This window comes from Octopus bimaculoides, chromosome 6 (assembly GCF_046866305.1).
Source record: "Octopus bimaculoides isolate indiv1 chromosome 6, ASM4686630v1, whole genome shotgun sequence".
NCBI lineage: Eukaryota > Metazoa > Mollusca > Cephalopoda > Octopoda > Octopodidae > Octopus > Octopus bimaculoides.
The window spans coordinates 30702067-30723509 of NC_142933.1; the positions used below are offsets into that span (position 1 = coordinate 30702067).

General features: G+C 35.8%; 1 long non-coding RNA gene across 1 annotated transcript in view; it reads left to right on the forward strand.

Annotated features, from left to right (window-relative positions):
* The window catches only part of LOC128248154 (uncharacterized), a 39233-nt gene that overhangs the window by 2437 nt on the left and 15353 nt on the right, over positions 1-21443 (forward strand). The window contains exon 2 of the long non-coding RNA XR_008264444.2: positions 1-364. This exon is cut by the window's left edge and continues 726 nt beyond it. This is a non-coding gene — a long non-coding RNA (uncharacterized LOC128248154). The remainder of the gene's footprint in view (positions 365-21443) is intronic.

The window sequence follows — 21443 nt, forward strand, 5'->3', positions numbered from 1 at the left end:
TTCATAATCAGATTAGAAAACCTGTAGGTTTTCAGGCAGACGTCCAAAACTACTCCCCATTTCACTGAGTTGGGGAAGAGATGTTCAAAATATTAACTGTCTAATTTAGTGAATGTCAAAGTGACAATCTGGAAATTGTACGGTTTTCGGACGAGGAAAGATAGCGGTAAGCACGCACTTTGCAGATGAAATATGTAAGTGGAATAGTAAAATATGCAAGACATTTGTAAAGTTCAGCACGGAACATTAATCTTTGTTACCAAAATTCCGGCTACGGATTTTTTTGTTTTTGTTTTAGTGAAACAAGCTCCTCCCTTTCAGAAAGCATTTTAATAAGTAAAAGAAAAAAAGTGAAAATGCAACGGTATGTATATATTTTTATTTAGAATTATCAACGTTGCTCTCTGTACCTTTCAACCGTTCTAATCTGATATATAATATCACAATATCCTTGATAAATAATTCACATTCACTTAGATTATTTCGACCTTAAAATAGAGTACAATTAAAATAGAGTACGATTAAACAACTCTGAAGTATATCTTCCAAAGAAACATTAATAAATAGCTATTTAGTACTGCAACAAGTTCTGCTTCTGCAAACAGAACGCACGACTTGCTGATAAAAGAATGGAAATTGCACAATATTACATCGCAGCTATAACACAGCATTTGATTTTCAAACGTTTAGAATGGAACACATAGATTCATTCTTAATGAAAGAAAAAAAAAAAATACATATCAGACATGCTAATCTCTTTGTTAAGATAAAAATATATCAGGCAAACTCAAATCTATGAACAAGAAAAAAAAAAAAAAAAAAAACTGACACGGAATTTTTAGTATGGGATTTAGACACTTTCACATGCATATATATATATATATATGTATATATATGTATATATATATATATATATATATATATATATATATATATATATATATATATATATATATATATATATATATATATATATATATATATATATGTGTGTGTGTGTATATATATATATATATATATATATATACATATATATACATATATATACATATATATATATATATATATATATATATATATATATATATATATATATATATATATATATATATATATATATATATATATATATATATATCAACATACACATATAAACACATACATGTATTCGTATGTGTATGCATGTACATGTGTATAAGCATGTATGGTTGTGTCTATCAATAAATATGTTACGAGGCTTAGTTGTTTGTTTCGTTCTTATTTGTTTGGATAATTTCTCACTAATTAAGACTTAATAACCTGAATTTATGAGGATATTTATATACTTTAATAATCTTTACTTCTGTCAGTACTCCTTCTCTTTCTACTTCGTCTTCTCTTTATCTCTCTCCCGCTTGCTATCCCTTTCACTCTCTCTCTCTCTCTCTCTCTCTCTCTCACTCTATCTCTTTCTCTTTCTCTTACGTTACCACCCTTTCCATAATTACAAGAATACCAACGTACACATATATACACAGACAGACACACAACCAGATATATACATATATACGCACACACTCATACAGGCATCTATCTATCTATCTATCTATCTATCTATCTATCTATCTATCTATCTCTCTATATCTCTCTATCTCTCTCTCTCTCTCTCTCTCTCTCTATATATATATATATATATATATATATATATATATATATATATATGTGTGTGTGTGTGTGTGTGTGTGTGTGTGTGTGTGTGTGTGTGTGTATGGCATGTATGTATATGTGTATAAACACGATGCGGGTGGGTGAGACAGAGGTAGTTGAGATATACAAAAATTAATGAAACTTAATATGCATCAAGACTTACGTGACTGCATATTAGAGGCACCAAAGTATACATATGTACGCTTATATATATATATATATATATATATATATATATATATATATATATATATATATATATATATATGTATGTGTATATGTATCTGTGTACGAATATATATCTAAATGTGTGTGAGTGTGTATACATATGTGTGTAAAATATACATACATATACATATCAATACATACCTATTTAAATTAATATCTATTTATCTATCAATATACATATATATATATGTTTATGCATATATATATATATATAAATGTATACACACACACACACACACACACACACACACACACACACGCACAAATATACACACCTAATTGGAAACAAAGTATTATATGTATATATATAATTGCGATTAAAGTATTATACAGGCAATTATGTGCATACTATACACATCTGTATGTCTGTTCATAGATTGTGTTTTAGAGGAAACATAATATGCACACACACACAAACACACAGACGCACGCGAGCTCGCACACGCACACAATTATATTCATGTAATATATATATGCTCCATACAGATACATGTATATACGTCTATATGTATGTACAGATACACATGTACATACCTACATACATACATACATGCATACATACTTCCATACATACATACATACACACACACACACACACACACACACACACACACACACACATATATATATATATATATATATATATATATATATATATATATATATATATATATATATATATATACATATGTGTGTTTTGTATCTTCTTATCTATCTATCTATCTACCTATCTATTTATCTATCTATCTATTGATCTATCTATCTATCTATCTATCTATCTATCTATCTATCTATCTATCTATCTATCTATCTATCTATCTATCTGTATGCCTGTAGATATGCATGCTTGTAAGTCTATTTGTATGTATGTATGTATGCATGTGTGTCTATTCCTATGTAAGTATTAGCGAGCATGTATCGGGTTTCCTAATATAACAAACACAACTATGTCTCAATGCCAACGAAAACAAAGACAAGTATAATTTTGAGTAATATTATATTTATTAGCAGAAATATGGCCTTTATTAGACACATAATTACCGAAATTATCATCATTTTCGATAAAAACCCATAATGCCCTTCACCTACAATTAATCGGCAGATTGTAAATTAATATCTCGACCACCATCCCGGTTATAATTACGTATATATACACCCACTCGCACATCACACACCTCCTATCTTGTGCATATAGTTTTCTATATGTTTCGTCCTTATATATATGTATACAACTATGTATGTGTGTGTGTATAGATAGATAGACACATGCATACATAAATACATACATCATGCATATATATTTTTTTACGATATATATATATATATATATATATATATATATATATATATATACATGCATACACACACGTACACAAATACGCACACACACAGATATGTATGTATGTGTATATGATTAATCTGGCTTTGTTTGGCTAATTGTCATTCTTTCGCTACTAACTAAATATCCTGACAATAAACCAACTCCTTTTATTAAAAATGGTATGACTCTTTAAATTAGAAGGCAAAAAGCAGCCAATGTACTGAGCTAGCTCATGTAATCGGTTGGTACTATTAAACGCAAATTCATACCAACACAGATATGCATTAATTCATACATAGCTGTGAGCTTTATGTATATACGAGGTGGTATCAAAAGGTTTCCGGATTAGTAATGTTTAATAAAAAATAACATATTTACTTAAGTTTTATCATCATTTCCTTCGAATTAGACACATAGCGCAGTAAGACACCGTTACGGCCTTGAAGTCGTTTTCCGGAAGCGAGTCGAGAACCTTTTGCGATTCACTCTGTCTCTCGGCAACAGTGTTAAAATGGTGATCTTTGAGCTGCATTTTTATCCTGGGAAAGAGATGGAAGTCCGCAGGAGCTAAATCTGGCGAATAGGTTCGGTGAGGAAACCATACCATGTTGCTTTTGGCTAGAAACTCACGAAAGAGGAGAGCTCGGTGAAGAATCCAGTTCTTCGAGCTCCAGAGATTCGGTCACTTTCGCCGTATGTCCTCCCTCAGACACTTCAAAACGTCGCAGTAGTACTCTCGATTACCAGTATAACTCTGAGGGACGAATTCTCGATACAGAACACCATATTTCGTGGGGTAACGCTAGTGGCAGGCTTTCCAGATCGCTCACCGTCTTTCAGAAACTTTTTTCCGCTTTTGAAGCGCCCATGCTACTTCACACATTACGTACGATTCAAATATAATCTCGTCACCTAAGCTTGCTGAAACATGCTCAATGTCTCTGAAGCAGACTTCCCAAGTTAACTCAAAATTTCACATTGGCTCTTTGTTCCTGTCCATGACAAAGTCGCAGATAACAACAAACACGTGGTCACAAAAGAACAAATTTCACAACTGGTGAAGTAAACACAGCAATGTCACTCGGCATACTGCTTCATGAATGTAATTGCAAGTTGGCATTGCATATGCAACCGTGTGCTGCCATTTGTTGGGGCGCTATAGAATTAGCTCGGGAATTTTTTGATACCATCTCGCATGTGTGTGTGTGTGTGTGTTTTTTTTATGAAACACACTGAGTTCGACAAAATATATTTTGCTTCGTACGTAGTCATTTCTGAGAGTAGGTAGTAAAAAGCTGTAATTCTTCCGAGAGGCGCAGGCAAGAACTTCCTTCTGGGTTCAGTCCCGCTGTGTTACATCTTGGTCAATTGCTACAGTCTCTGACCGACCAAAGATTTGTGAGTAGATTTGGTAGACGGAAACTGAAAGCTAACCGTCGTGTATGTGTGTGCGTACGTGCGTGTGTGTGCGCACGCGTGTGGATGCATGTGCGTGTGTGCATGTAACTTTGTATCTGTCACCCACCACCGTTTGACAACCAGTGTTAGTAGGTTTACGTCCACATAACTTTGCGGTTTGGCAAGAGACCGACAGAATATGTATCTGGTTTTAAATATGAGGACTGGGATCGATTCGTTCGAATAAAATTATTCAAGATGGAGCCCCAGCATGGCCGCACTGTATTAACTGAAACAAGTAGAAGATGAAAGAAAAGATGAAAGATAGAATTGGTTAGAAAGATGGATACAGAAAGATCAGAAAGATGGATTTACCGGCAGGGGTAACAAAGTAATTCCAGGACACAGGTACGAATAAAACACCTCCTTCGGTCATGAATGACCATGGAAGTGCACCTAGAAAGTTGCCATCCGAAGGACAAGTCCGGGCTAGATTGTTTATGGAAGACTTGCAGTCACCCATGCATACCAGACTTCCCTCTCCACGCCACTGATGTTATCCAAAGGAAAGGTAAAAGCCAAAAGGTCAATAGCTTGGTACTAGTGACGTCACAACCCATTTTTAGAGCTGACAGAATTGGAGTAACATAAAATAAAGTGTCTTAATCAAGAACACAACAAATGGCCCGGTCTGGGAATCGAAATCACTACCTCATGATTGTGAGCCCGATGATTGAACCACTGAGCCATGCGCCTTCACTATATATGCATGAATACAAGAATGTTTATGTAGGCCCGCTGCTATGAATGTAAAAATGTATATACTTGCAAATAAAGATGTTTCTCCGTCGGTCTCTATGATGAATATACACTAGTTCGATCAGATGAATAACTTGCTCATTGCTCATAGTATAAGAGGTTAAACATTCCAAAGATGTGTGTAAATCTTAACTTAATTCTCAGGTAGGATCACACGGATATTGTGTAGGTAGCGAGGCTGTGCAATGCAGCTACAATCTATGTTATGGGCTTTCATGTACACGCTGCCAATATATGGGTAGAACCGAGACTACAGAAAATATCATTCGACTAAGATATATGTGTGTAGACATACATATATGTTTTGTATATATGTGTGACTATCTGTATATAGTTACCTATATATATATATATGTGTGTGTGTGTATAGATATGTGTGTATGTGTGTATGTGTGTATGTTTGTGCTTCTATGTGTGTGTGCTCATATGTGTCTGTACATGTATCTATGTATGCATGTATCTGTGAAATGTGTTATATAATTCAGCAAGTACTGAGGCAACTCGGTTTAGATGGGGAGTGAAACAGTTTTTTTGTGAGTAAAATACAATTATTCATATGCAAGTTACCACTAGTTTTATGTAAGAAACAGACTCTGGAATAAATATGATGTAGAAGAAAAAATATTATCACCGGACCCATCTAAATATATAAATAGGTGTACATATGTGTATGTGTTTGTGTGTGTGTGTGTGTGTGTGTGTGTGTGTGTGTGCATATTTGGGTGTGAGTATTTTTGGTCTGTTACGTGTTACAGTTATTGGACTGCAGTGATACTCGTGTAATATTTGTATCTCTCCGTGTCTACTTTCGTGTGCATCGATACACGCGCATCTTTCTTTACATATTATTTCTTCCGAGATGTGTAACGATATACAGCAAGCCCCCAATATCTATCTATAACTATAGCAGTCTTCTGCAACCTGCTGCTATCTGATGTACTTAATCCTTTATTATTGTATTTTCCTTTTCCGGGTCCGTGTATTGGCCAAATCGTTTCAGCGTCAGACATTCATCTCCTTTATGCTCTACCAATCAAGTGCCCAAGCTAAATAAAAACCTTCCTTCCTTCCTTCAAGTTTTGTCCTTGCACAAATGTAAAAATTCATTTTTTATATTTTTCAATTGTAGTTGAACTTGCAGCTGCTGTTGGTTTTTTTAAAATTCTTTTTAGCTACGCTTGATGTTATTTTAGCTGTTTTATAATCCTAGGTCAGCGCTGATCAAGCACATTTATGACCAAAGCCATTCGACAGGCGACTGCCACGTCATTTTAGATGCATCTCTTAGTCTATATATCAACCAATGTGTCCTTTAATAAAGTTAGGCGTATTCAAGGAGGGGAACTCGTTGCTATTTCTAGGACAAGAGATGGAGTGTATGATGCATGATTTCACCTGATTTGAAAAAGTACTAGACAGTGAGCAAGGAACGTTTACCCAGAAGAATTTCATAGCAGCCAAGTTTCACAGATTTACTCTTATCATGTGTAACGGTATTGTTTTTGAAATTTTCTCTTTAGTAAGATATCAGTGAAGAGCAACATAGAAAGGTGGATTGCTAAAAGATTTGGCCTGTTGGCAGGTGTACTGGTCATCATTTGGGAATGAGAGATATTGAAAGTAACGGTAGAGAAGTTGGTTAACTTTTACCTTTTGTTTGTTTCAGTTATTAAACTGCTGCCATGCTGGTGCACCACCTTCAAGAATTTTAAGTCGACCGAATAGACCCTGTTACTTTATTTTCTTTTTAAACCAAGTACTTATTCTATCAGTGTCATTTGCCGATCCGTTAACTTACGAATACGCAAAACACCAACACCAGTTGCCAAGCTGTGGTTAAGGGACAAACATAGACACACAGACACAGACACAGACACACAGACACACACACACACACACACACACACACACACACACACACACACACACACACAAACACTCTCTCACACACACACACGTATATATATATGAGTAGATAGGTAGGTAGATAGGTAGGTAGATAGATAGATAGATAGATAGATAGACACATACATACATACATACATACATACATACATACATACATACATACATAGACAGACAGATAGATGGATACTATACGACCAAATCCACTCCCAAGCCTTTGGTCGGCCTGAGGCTGTAGTAGAAGACCAAGATTCCTCGCAGTTGGACCGAACTCGGAACAATGCAGTTGGAGAGCAAGCGTCTTACTACATTGCCACGCCTTCGTCTATGTTAATGAATATATCCTTCACTTGTGAGATGTCATAAGTGATAGAAATAGATCGATAGTTGAATAATAATAAAGCTTCGTATATTAATCACTTCCTTCCATGTGATGCACAAATCCTGAATTGCTTTTTAAAGGTACCGTTCACTCCACATCCGAGTTGTTTGTACCGAGTCAGAAAGCGCCTTAAATTCGTTCCTTCGTTATTGCAAATAGGGTTGTGAAATAAGACCCTTTCTTCCAGAAACAGTTTCACCTAGCACGCTTACGCGCACACGCACAGACATATACACAAACATATTACATACATAGATACATATATACATACATTTGTTTGCGCATGTGTGTGTGTATAAGTGTGTCTATCTCTGTTTGTGAAGTGTGTGTATCTGTATGTGTGCATATAAGTATGCGTAATATGCTAGTCCATACTTCTCAGAGAGCTCACTTTGGTCATGTGGCGTAATCCGTGATATATGGTCTGAATGTCAATGCTTCATAACATGATGTGTTTGTATGTTCTAATGTGTTTGTATGTTTGTTTCATGTGTGAATGTGAAAGAGAGAGAGAGAAAGTGAAGCAGAATATGTGTAAGATGATATTTTGGCTTCCATAACAGTGTGTATTTTTATGACAAGCAGAATAACCAGTGAAAATAGTCCATGTGCACTATTTATCATTGTAAGTGACATATTTATCCGCGACGGTTCGCTCGATTTGTGCCTACAGAAGTGAAACTGATGGAATAGTAGACAGCTTAGACATTAAATAACTACCGTAATAATCCGCCATGAAAAATGTGATCAGATCGTTTTGAACGAATCATAAATTTAAAGGCCAATTAGATGGTTGTTCGTGATCTATGGATTGTTAATTCAAATATAGCTTCTCCCTTATGTATCTCCTGTCTAATTCATTTCTCTTCTTACTTATTTAACACATTTCGTCACCCTTTCTGTTTTCTCGCCACAACCTTCTTTACATCTCTATTTCCTAACCTCTATATCTATATATTATTTATATTTCCACCCCATTCTCTCTCTGTCTATCTATCTATCTATCTATCTATCTATCTATCTATCTATCTATCTATCTATCTCCCTCTCTCTCTATATACACACATATATATATATATGTATATATATGTATATATATATATATATATATATATATATATATATATATATATATATATATATATATATATATATACATATGCTTGTGTAGTGCGTGTGTATCTACGTATGTTTGTTTGTGCATGCGTGTGTATATATATGCATATGTATGTATGTATGTATATATATATATATATATATATATATATATATATATATATATATGTATGTATGTATATACACACACATATGCACACACATACGTATATGCTTACATACATTTACATACATAGTCCTCCTCTAGTTTTAAAACTTTCTGTCTATCTCTCTCTCTCTCTCTCTCTCTGTCGCTCTCTCTCTCTGTCACTCTCTCTCTCTCTCTGTCGCTCTCTCTCTCTCTCTCTCTCTGTCACTCTCTCTCTCTCTCTCTGTCGCTCTCTCTCTCTCTTCTTCACTCATTCATTTTTATTCTCTATTCTTCACTCATAAACTCATAAATCAATACATTTCTATTTTATTACTATTTAATTACTTCACGGTGGTAAACTAGCAGAATCCTTTAAGCGTCGAAAAAAAAGAAATGCTTAACAGCATTTCTTCGGACACTACATTCTGAATTCAAATTCTGCTGAGGTCAACTTTTCTATTCCTCCCTTCGAGGTCGAAAAGTAATTAACAATTGCAGACAAGTGTCGATTCATCGAATCATTCCCTCTGCTGCCTTTATGCCAAAATTTCAAACTATTATATAATTAATATAGTTCTATATTTAAGAGATGAGGAATAATGTACATTATTCACAGTTGACGGATATTTATCCTCATCTTGTTTGTTGTTAACACAACGTTTCGGCTGATATACCTTCCAGCGTTCATCAGGTGTCTTGGGGAAATTTCGAACCTGAGTTCTCATTCCTAAGGTATTTATCGATGTTGTTGCTGTTATTATTATTATTATTATTATTATTATTATTCAAGTCACTGCCTGGAATCGAACTCGGAATTTTGGGGTTAGTAGCCCGCGCTCTTAACCACTACGCCACATGCCCTTGGACATATATAATTATTTCAAAAACGGTTATTTGGCATAATCTTTAGAATGTCTAAAACAATATACCTTGTGGTATTTATTTGCTCATGTTCTTCATGCACTGATTCCAAACCACGCAGACTTTGACCAAGGGTCGATAAATACGGTACTGATCACGTACGAGTAAGACAATGTAATCGTCTAGTACTCCTACACTTATAATTGCTGCCATGTAACTAAATGGGAAAACAATTATTTAAATACACTTATCATTCTTCTTTCTCTCTTTCTCTCCCTCGACTCGATAAATATGTACCTACTGAGCACTGGGGTTGATGTAATCGACTATCCCCTATCCCTAAAATATTTCAGGTCTCGCCCTTATCGTAAAAATGATTGCACCCAAGGATACTTTCTTGTACTCCTCTCTACCTTTAACTTGCAACTATTAAGTTACAAATATTTAAGTCTATCTTTTTATACTTCTCGCAACCCCATTCTCACTCTCTGAATTTATCTCTAACTCAACACCTCTATACTTCTAATTATCTTCATCTTTCCTTCTTTAACAACAGCGCGCTATATTCATAACTAATGTTTTTTACTAGTTCTAACATTCACTCCTTCTCTCAATACTCATTCCTCACCTCTTTTTTTTTTATCCTCAATATTTCCACTACATCTAACTTGAACCCCCAAAATTGCCTGGGCATATTTATATTTACTCCAACATCATTCATATTCAACTATCCCTTTTTATAATCTTTCTATTTCTCCCTTACTCACTTTCTCTCTCTCTTTAAACCTCGCCTCTAGTAACCCATAACTTTCTTAATTCAAATTTACATTTATCCATTGTGTTTCATCATTTTCTATTCGAAATCTAAAAGAAAAAAAATGAAAGAACACAAGTCGACAGCTCCAGGAGGTCACGTCTACAGATTTTGTTGGAATCACTAAGAATTCTCTATATGTTATGCAATTTGGTACATGTTCGCAATTCTTTTTGGTGTCAGTAATCTGCTTGATTGATTGATCGACTTTAGCGACGCACTTGGTTTTTTGTTTTTTTTTTGCTTTTTTACCTCGCTGCCAGCATTCGTCCGAGTGTACCTCACTGAACTGCTTTCTTTTCATGATGTATATGACTTCAGTCTTTGAGACCTTGCACTCATCAGGCAAGTAACTTGATTGTGGTCTTGTATTTAGTCCCACTGGACGGCATCTTGTGCAAGAATTTTCTGCCTTGTATTAAAGCATCGAGTCGACCAAAGACTTGTGAGTGGAATTTAGTCGAAGAAATCTGAAAGAAGCCCGTCGTATACACACACACATACATATACGTATATATATATATACATACACACACATACATACACATACATAATACATACGTACATATGTATATGTATGGAAGCATGTATGTATGTACAGCTGGCTAACTCGCTTGATGTGCGTGTGTGTGTGTGTGAGTATGTGTGTGCATCTTTGTGTATGTTGATTTGTTTACGTCCTCGTAACATAGCGGTTCAGCAACGATGACCGATAGAATAAATACCAGGCAAAAATTAATATGAATAAAAATAAATACTAGCGTTGATTTGTTTCGCTGAAACTTTCAAGCTATCGCCCCAGCATGATGCAGTTCAATGGCGAAAACAAGTAAAAAGAAAATAAACGCTAAATGATATGGCATTGGTAAAGAAATTTTACTGGAAGCAATTACAAAGAATGAAATTGTTTCCGATCAGAAATCAAATGACGATTTCGAAATAATACGGTCAAATGACACAGTACGAAGATAAACTCTGGGAACTGACGATAGCCAACTGGATAGTTAGCGTTCAGAATTTAACCACTGGAAACAACTCACATCCTAAACTTAACACAGCTATTGATACTATAACGTTGGGGTATCAATATTTACTATTTTATCGATCGTTTGATGTGTGTACAGCGAACGAGGTTAACTTTTCAGAAGATGGAGGGATTTTCTTTGGGTGGGAAGAAGGGGTTAACGATTTGGTGCTGCAAGGAAATGACTGTGTTTGAGTGAATACCGATGGAGCTGCTGTATTGACAGGAGAGACAGTTGGCTTTCAAGTTGAAATCAGATTTGCCAGCAATACACATCCTATTTTTGCACGATATACTGGTTACAAATTTTGGCATAAGACCAGCAATTTCGGGACAGAGGTAAGTCAATTGCATCGACCCCATTGTTCAACTGGTACTTATTTTATCGACCTCGAAAGGATGAAAGGCAAAGTCGATCTCGGCGACTTTCGAACTCAGTTGGTTAAGTCGAAAAAAATGCCGCTAACCATTTTTTTCCGGCGTTTTAACGATTCTGCTGCCACCTTCAGTTTCAAATTTTGGCACAGGGCCAGGAAGGTTTCGATTTGATTATTTCAACGGCAGTGCTCAACTGGTACAATTTTATTGACTCCGAGAGATTGAAAGGCAAAATCTACTTCGGCGAAATTTGAACTCAGAACGCAAAGACGGCGAAATACCGCGAAGCAATTTGCCCGGCGTGCTAACGATTCTGTCACCCAGCTGCCTTATTTTGCATGATATATTGGGAGTCATACCTAGCCCAAAAAACTACTTCAGATTTCAATGCGGTTATACAAGATGCCGTTAAAGCTACCGACTTCATTAAAACCCGTGCACTTAATGGCCACCTTTAGGCAAATCTATGTGATGAAATGGGATCCTATCTTAACGCACTTTTACTGCATATAGAAGTGCATTGGGTGTCAAAAACATAAGCTCAGAGACGGCTGTTTAGTGTTGAAGAATTAATGAAGGGTAAATTATATTCCATTCCGAAAATAACTCAGATATTGCCATTATTATTATTATTATTATTATTATTATTATTATTATTATTATTATTATTATTATTATTATTATTATTATCATCATTATGATTATTATTATAAGTAGTAGTAGTAGTAGTAGTAGTAGTTTCGAAATGAAAATTGGTTGCTAAAATTATGACATTTGTCAGATTTATTTGGTGTCGGGTGCGTGGTTGGTTAGTGGCGAGATAGTCGGGTAAAAAAAAAACAAAACAAACAAAAAAACAAACAAACAAAAAACATGACTATTTAAGAGAAGGTGAGAGCTGGGACTAAAGGATAGAGAGCGGGTGAGACAAGGCATGCGTAAAAGAAAAAAACAGTTCAACTAACCTCCGTTCATAGTAATTCTGATTTATATAGCGATACATTATAACACATTATACACGCAAATACACATATGCACACAAACACAAATATTTGTATATAATTTTATTGAAAGTGACCTCGAAGTATCGCCAAGTATGCTGCCTATTCACAGTATGAATAAGCCACATACTTAACAACTCTAAGTATGTGTCAGTGCCAATAAAATTACTATATATATATGTTAGACACTACAATTGTATTGAGTGCAATATTTAGTCGATGTTCGTTAATTTTATGTAGTCACTCTCATTTTAAGCTATATATGTGTACATACATACGTATATCCATATGCACATAAAAATACATAGTACAAGCGCGCAAGTGTGCGCGTTTGTGTATGTGTGAGTGTGTGTGCGCGAGCGCGTATAATTTCTCTCTGTGTAACTAACTTCCTGTTTGACAATATATTTGACCGTCTGCATATTTCTATGTCTCAGGATATACGGTATTAAGTTTCACTGGATTTTTCTATATATCTCAAACGATATCTATCTATCTATCTATCTATCTATCTATCTATCTGTCTGTCTGTCTGTCTGTCTGTCTGTCTGTCTGTCTGTCTGTCTGCCAGCATGTCTGTCTGTCTGTGTATATGTCAGCCTATCTATCTATCTATCTATCTATCTATCTATCTATCTATCTATCTATCTATCTATCTATTTATCTATCTATCTATCTATCTGTCTGTCTGTCTGTCTGTCTGTCTGTCTGTCTATCTATCTATCTATCTATCTATCTATATGTCTATGTAGCTATCTATTTATCTAATTATCTTTATATCTGTCTGTAATTAACAATCCAGCCCTACAAACACAAACACACACACTCACACACACACACACACACACACACACACACACATACACACACATTATATCCACGTATGTATGCAGGAACGTTCATATGAATGTACACCATTAGTATGTACGTATGTATGTGTATATGTGTGTGCGCGCGCGCTTGTGTGCGTATATCTCCATATGTACGTGTGGATATGCATATATACATATATTATATTTACAACTATCATCTTCCCCATGCCAATCTCAAGCCCTCATTCAGTAAACTATCTAGCCTGTGTCTTTTATTTTGATTCCACCGTAACCAGTTACCCCCCCCCCCATCACATTCTCGAAGCAGCCTCGCACGTACCAAACCTTCCCATTCACTAATATCTTGCCGTCATATTTCATTTCAATTACCGCCCAGCAGGACCTTAACTCTATGTTTCCATAACAACGTTGCCATAGTGTGTGTCCATTGACTCTCCCGTTTAACCTTGTTCGTTAAACACGAGGAAACACTTAATATCGCAACAGTGGGTGGGGTCTTTACTTACGTCGTTGATCGGCATTTTTGCGTGTGCATATTTAGGGGGGTTTGTACATGCATAAACAGCGCGAGTTTGTTGTGTAGTTATCTGTAAATAGCTATATGTATATGGAAATATATATATTTTCGCGCTCTCTTCTCCTCTTTCTCTCGCTCTTCCTCTCTCAGTTTTACTTTCTCTGTATATGGGCATGTATGTCTGTGTGTTTAAGTATAAGTATAGAAGACTAGAAATAGCTACTTTTAAGAAAGAGCATTTTCGGTCCTCTGTATATTTGTAAATATCTTTTGTAATAGTACCTAATAGGCGCAGGAGTGTCTATGTGGTAAGTAGCTTGCTTACCAACCACATGGTTCCGGGTTCACCCCCACTGCGTGGCACATTGGGCAAATGTCTTCTACTATAGCCTCGGGCCGACCAAAGACTTGTGAGTAGAATTGGTAGACGGAAACAAAAGAAGCCCGTCGTATATATGCATATATATATGTATGTGTGTCTGTGTTTGTCCCCGCACCATCGCTTGACAACCGATGCTGGTGTGTTTACGTCCCCGTAACTTAGCGGTTTGGCAAAAAATGACCGATAGAATAAGTACTAGGCTTCCAAAGAATAAGTCCTGGGGTCGATTTGCTCGACTAAAGGCGGTGCCCCAGCATGGCCGCAGTCAAATGACTGAAACAGGTAAAAGAGTAAGAGTAAGAGTAATATATGTATTTGAAATATTAGCTTTTGGATCTTTTTTAAAACGGGGGCCACATTTTTCATTAATGTTTTACGTAGTGCTTTTGGTACCGAAAGACTTTCAAACTTCGTATACTTATCTATTTTGTGTTATAGAACAGAAAAATATTTTTGTATTTGAATTTATTTCATGTAAAAAATTGTGTTATTTCGATAATTTCAACCAATCACTGACGTCCATTCAGCCGATATACATTAAGTGCCGACTACATAAACAAACGATTCTTCGTTTTATTTGCTTTTTTCATTTTAAATTTGCTTTAACCCTAACCCTAACCCTAACTCTAACCCTAGGGTTAGAGTTAGGGTTAGGGTTAGGGTTAATTGTTTCAGAATCGTTTGTTTATGTAGTCGGCACTTAATGTATATCGGCTGAATGGACGTCAGTGATTGGTTGAAATTACAGAAATACGACAACTTTAACATGGAATAATTTATGGATTTCTTTTTTTTTTAAGAAGACTAAGAGAAAAAGATGTTTTATATGACACATTCTACCAGTGATCCAAGTTTCAAAGTGTTTCGTTAATGAAAAATGTGGCCCCCGTTTTAAAAAAGATCCTAGCCTTTTACGCACATACTACATATTTATAAAATACATCAAGTACAGGACATCACCAACGAGCGAAAAATACGTAAATACATAACGAGTGACAAGTACGGGACAAAATACCAAAAGAGTTCTAACCCGTCCTCAGTTGTCGACTGTTAATTACTCCCAATCTATTTCGATCTTTGAACGACAAGAGAGGAGACTTTTATAAAACAGCAGCATCCAGAAATTTCGGAAATATAAAATTTGTGAAGAGTTAGAGCTTCGAATGAACAAACAACGACAGAATGGACGTACAGACTAAACAATCCACGAAGACGAACATTAAGGGCCGTTAGACCAAGATGCATTTTAATGGGTAACGTCTGGGAGAAATTTTGAAAGGACATAGAATAAATAGAAGAGAAGAAAATAGTAGAACAGTAAAAAAAGAAAGAGAAAAATGACGTCCAGCTAAATGGCTGTTGCGTCCAGAAAAAACAGAAGTGAGAGGAAGGCCTGCAGTAACGTGGGAGCAGACAGGCACAGGAGAAGGTGGACAAGAGAGAAGATGTGGGAAAGAAACAAAGGGAGTTACGAGAAAGGAGACAGAAGTAAAGCTAGTAGGGAGTGGAAGAAAGATAGACAGGAGACGGCAAAGAAGTATGGGAGAAACGGAAAATAAAGAGGATTATAGAGGGATAGAAAGAAAGAATGTGTGAAAGAAAGAAAGAAAGAGAGAAAGACAGAATGAATGAAAGAAAAGAACTGAGAGTAGTGTCGCAGAAATTATAAATAAAAGTAGAAACTTACTGCGAACTAGGCTGCATGGCGTTCGATTATAAATAAAAAAAAATAATAATAAAATAAAGCCAGTACAGGACATCATCGACGGTTGAAAAATAGGTAAAAAGAGAAGAGATAAGTACGTGAGAAAATACAAAAAAATATGGATCTTGTTCAAAACGGGGGCACTAGTATTTTCTTAACGAAACACTTTGAAACTTGGGACACTGGTAGAATGTGTCATATAAAACATTTTTTCTCTTAGTCTTCTTAACAAAAAAACGTACATCGCAAGTTATTTCATGTTAACGTTGTCGTATTTCTGTAATTTCAACCAATGACTGACGTCCATTCAGTCGAATACAGTAAGTGCTGACTACGTAAACAATCGATTCTCAAACGATTCTGGCGGTGATAAAATTATTATTTCCTTGTCAAAAAATGGCTGAAGCATATTGGCAGTAGGGTTAGGGTTAGGGTTAGGGTTAGGGTTAGGCAGTAGCTAATAAACCTTTCATACAGTTCAGGCAGATGTTAACGAAATAAACACGCGTGAAAGAAAATGAAAAAAGCAAATGTTGTACACATACAGTTCAGGTAGATATTAACAAAATTATAAATGGAGATTAAATACGCTTTACACCGCTTAAACTGCCAAAGGAGTAAGTGTAAACAGCGCCAAAGGAGTAAGTGTAAACAGCTGAATACTTGTCAGTGATTGGTTGAAATTATCGAAATAATACAATTTTTTTACATGAAATAAATTCGAATACAAAAATGTTTTTCTGTTCTATAACACAAAATAGATAAGTATACGAAGTTTGAAAGTCTTTCGGTACCAAAAACACTACATAAAACATTAATGAAAACTGGTGCCCCAGTCTTGAACAAGATCCAAAAATATACATCTTCTCTCTAATACTAATATCCAATACTAATATCTTGGTGATATAATTCAAAACAAAGCGTCTGTCGAGTACAATGCAATAATAAAGAATTAAATGAACGATAAATGAGAAAGAGATTATATCATGAACGTTATTATTATAGCGTTTTTAAAGTTCCAATGAAGCTATCGGATGATACAGAAGCATGCAATTATTAAGGGAGCTGAAAGGAGCTCGTCATATATGTGTGCGTGTCTGTGTGCGCACGTGTGTGTGTGTGTGTCTTTGTGTCTGTTTGTTCCTGCATCACCGCTTGATCACCGGTGTTGGTTTGTTTATGTCCAAGTAATCTAGCAGTTCAGCAAAACAAAACGATAGAATGAGTACTAAGCTGAAAAAAAAAAAAGTTCAGGGATCCATTTGTTCGACTAAATCGCCGCAGGCAAGAGATTGAAGCAAAAGAATACATATATATATATATATATATATATATATATATATATATATATATATATATATATATTCTTTTATTCTTTTACTTGCTTCAATCATTTGACTACGGCCACGCTGGAGCACCGTCTTCAGTCGAACAAATCGACCCCAGGACTTATTCTATGTAAGCCTAGCACTTATTGTATCTGTTCTTTTGCCGAACCTCTAAGTTACTGAGACGGTTGTCAAGCGATGGTGGACAAACACAGACACACAAATACATGCATACATACACACATACATACATACATACGTCCATACATACATACATCCATACATACATACACACACACATACATACATTCATACATACATACATACATACATAGGCGCACGTACACATATGTATACACAACGGGCTACTTTCAACTTCCATCTACCGAATCCAATCATAAGGCATTGGTCGGCCCGAGGCTATATAGTTTGGGACACTTGCCTGAGGTGCCTCACAGTGGGACTGAACCCGGATCCATGTGGTTGGGAAGAAAGCTTCTTACCACACAGTCATCGCCCCTATATACATACATGTGCGTGTGTGTATATATATATAAACAATATATGAGTATATGCATATGTATGTACATATATGTACATACCTTTATCTACATGTACATATAGATACATATCTGGGTAGATGACGTTGCAAAAGAACATGGACAAAATGATAAACACGGTATACACACACACACACACAAACACACACACACATATATATATACGTACATGTATAGATGCATATATATACATAAATATATATATATATTTATATATATACACACACACACACAACATATGTGTGTGTGCATATTGTATAAATAAATATATTTAGTATGTGTGCATCTATGTATGTGTGTATACGTGTGCGTTTGTGTGTGTGGATGTATGCAAAACCGCACGTGTGTTATGGGAGGGTGTAACAGGAAAGTTACACACTTCGCTAAGATCACTAAGCTTAACACTGGTGACAAGCAGATTATTTGAGCACGGCTGTGACATAGAAATCTGGGAAGATTTCAAACTATTTCCTGCCTCTTTGACAACTAATTTCCAATTAGTTTGCGCTGTTTTCACTAATACTTACCCTTTAGACGCCTTGTTTACGGGGATGCTCACCACTGTGTGCGCTGCGCGACTTTACACACACACACACTCACACACACACACACACTCACACACACACACACACACACTCACACACACACACACACACACTCACTCACACACACACACACAAACATACACACACTCATGCACGCACGCACGCTCAAACGCGCGCGCGCGCGCACGCGCTCGCGAAGTTTTAACGTTTTCCCTCTGTGTGTAAATATATATCTGCTGTTCTTTGTTTGCCTCTTTCTCTCTCCCTCTCTTTCTTTCACTTTGCCTCTCCCATTCTTTCTCTCCCCTTCACTCTCTCTCTCTCTCTCCTTCTGTCTCTTTGTTGATCTGTCTGTCTGTCTCTATCTATCCCCACCGTCTTTCTCTGTCTCTCAAAATTAACAATCAGACAGAAATTACAATCCATTTTAATTGTGCGCGCATGACCAAGTGCGTGTATGTGCATGTGCGCGCGCGCGTGTTTATTTCTGTGTTTGTATGTTGCTTTTTGTTATTAATTACTGCGTTTGTTAATTAGTCTATGACCTTTGAAGCAACTTCTGCCCTGGTTTAATTCATTCGCTTGACGTTTACTTAGTATTCTTCTAGCTTGATATACATTTGTACGTATATGCATATGTACGTACTTATGCATGTATAGGTATATGCATGTATGTATATACTGTATGCATATGTATGTGTGTGTGTGTGTGTGGATGGATGGATGAATGAAGGGATGGAGCGAGGGAGGAAGGGATACATGCATGCATGCGCTTATGTCAGTCAAGTTGTGTCATGGGAATGACTTTAAACTGTATGCGGTAGTGATGTGCTGGTTCGAATGCTCCAGGATTTTTAGGAAGGTGGAACCACCTTTTAGCGACTACTTTCCCCATGACTGCTCTGACCCGTACTAGTAACACCCAACCGGGTCCCAGGTTTGTGCTAACTAGCATACTTAATGACATTCCATCTGAGCGCGGGGACGTAAAATTACTCTTGGTCGGCGATCCTTCTAGAAGAGGGCCTGCAGTTTCATATGATTACTGGTCATCTCGCTTCGGACTTTCACAGAAACCGAGGGAGTGGTACTCATATTGTGCTAGCGTTTATCCCTATAATCCACTGGCGTACAGATGTCCCTTTACGCTGAAGTTATTTGTCATTCTATGTACTGAATGTCCCATGCCAATGGGAAAATGGCGTCGTGTGTACAACTAAACAGTTGGAAGTGCACAGTGAGTCATAACTTTTGTCTGTCTGTATGCTTTAAACTATGAAAATCTGCAGCTGAACTGGACTCTCATTTGAGAGAACATGGACCTTTATTTTCGTCCAGGGTGCTCAGAAGATTTGCTATGCTATAGATCAGGGGTAAGTTCCTGCATTTGCGTATGCATCTGTGTATTTTTATGTATATATATATATATATATATATATATATATATATATATATGTTGTGGATAGCCTAGTATGCGTATATGCTATTGTAATTTTATTTTATTTTGAATGCAGCGTATATTTTATTTTATTTGATTTGATCTTAATGTGTTAATTCGAATATAATTAATTATTTACAATATGTATTTTGAGCCCATTTTTCTATTTAAGGTTTTCTTCGATATTTTTTTAAATAGGATGAATCTTTATTAAATTCATTTGTTTTGTTCATTACGCATCCATGACCGTTATTTGAAACGACCAATCAAACGATTCCATGTGTTTAAAATTTTATATCACTTTTGATTGCATTGTTATTCCTTTCCCATTTCTAACAAAACTGTCCGATGAACGGGAACGTGAAACTCAGAGTAACAGGCTTTTGTTATATTTCTGCTGCTTTTAAATAAAGTATATATATATATATATATATATATATATATATATATATATATATATATATGTGTGTGTGTGTGTGTGTGTGTGTGTGTGTGTGTGTGTACATACATACATATATATATATATATATATATATATATATATATATATATATATATATATGTCTATTGGTATTTCTGTTCATATTTATCCCTGCGTGTGCATGATGAATGTATCTATATGTTAACGTGTGTGAATGCGCGCGCGTATGTGTATATGATTGTGTGTGTGTGTGTAATTGTGTACGGGGGTCAGCTGTCAAAGATGTCTAGTAATACCCCCTCTAAATATGTAACATGTCTTTACAGTCGACATTTTGCTGTAGAAATATGAAGAGGACTTTCAAAAAAAAGCAATATCACAGTTAATTCCTTTGACCTTTACAACCGGTTAATACAGAAAGAACGCTGACGTTACTTTATATCTCCTCTCACTGACATCACAGATCCAGGGATTCGTGTATACACATACCTATGCCACAGCTACGTGTACGTGCGTTTGTGTGCGGGACAGAGAGTGTGTATGCGTGTACGAATGTATAAGCATTTATGTATGAATTATCACCAACTTCTACATACAAACACACACATACATTCATACGTATACATGTTCCTACGTATATGAATGTGCTTA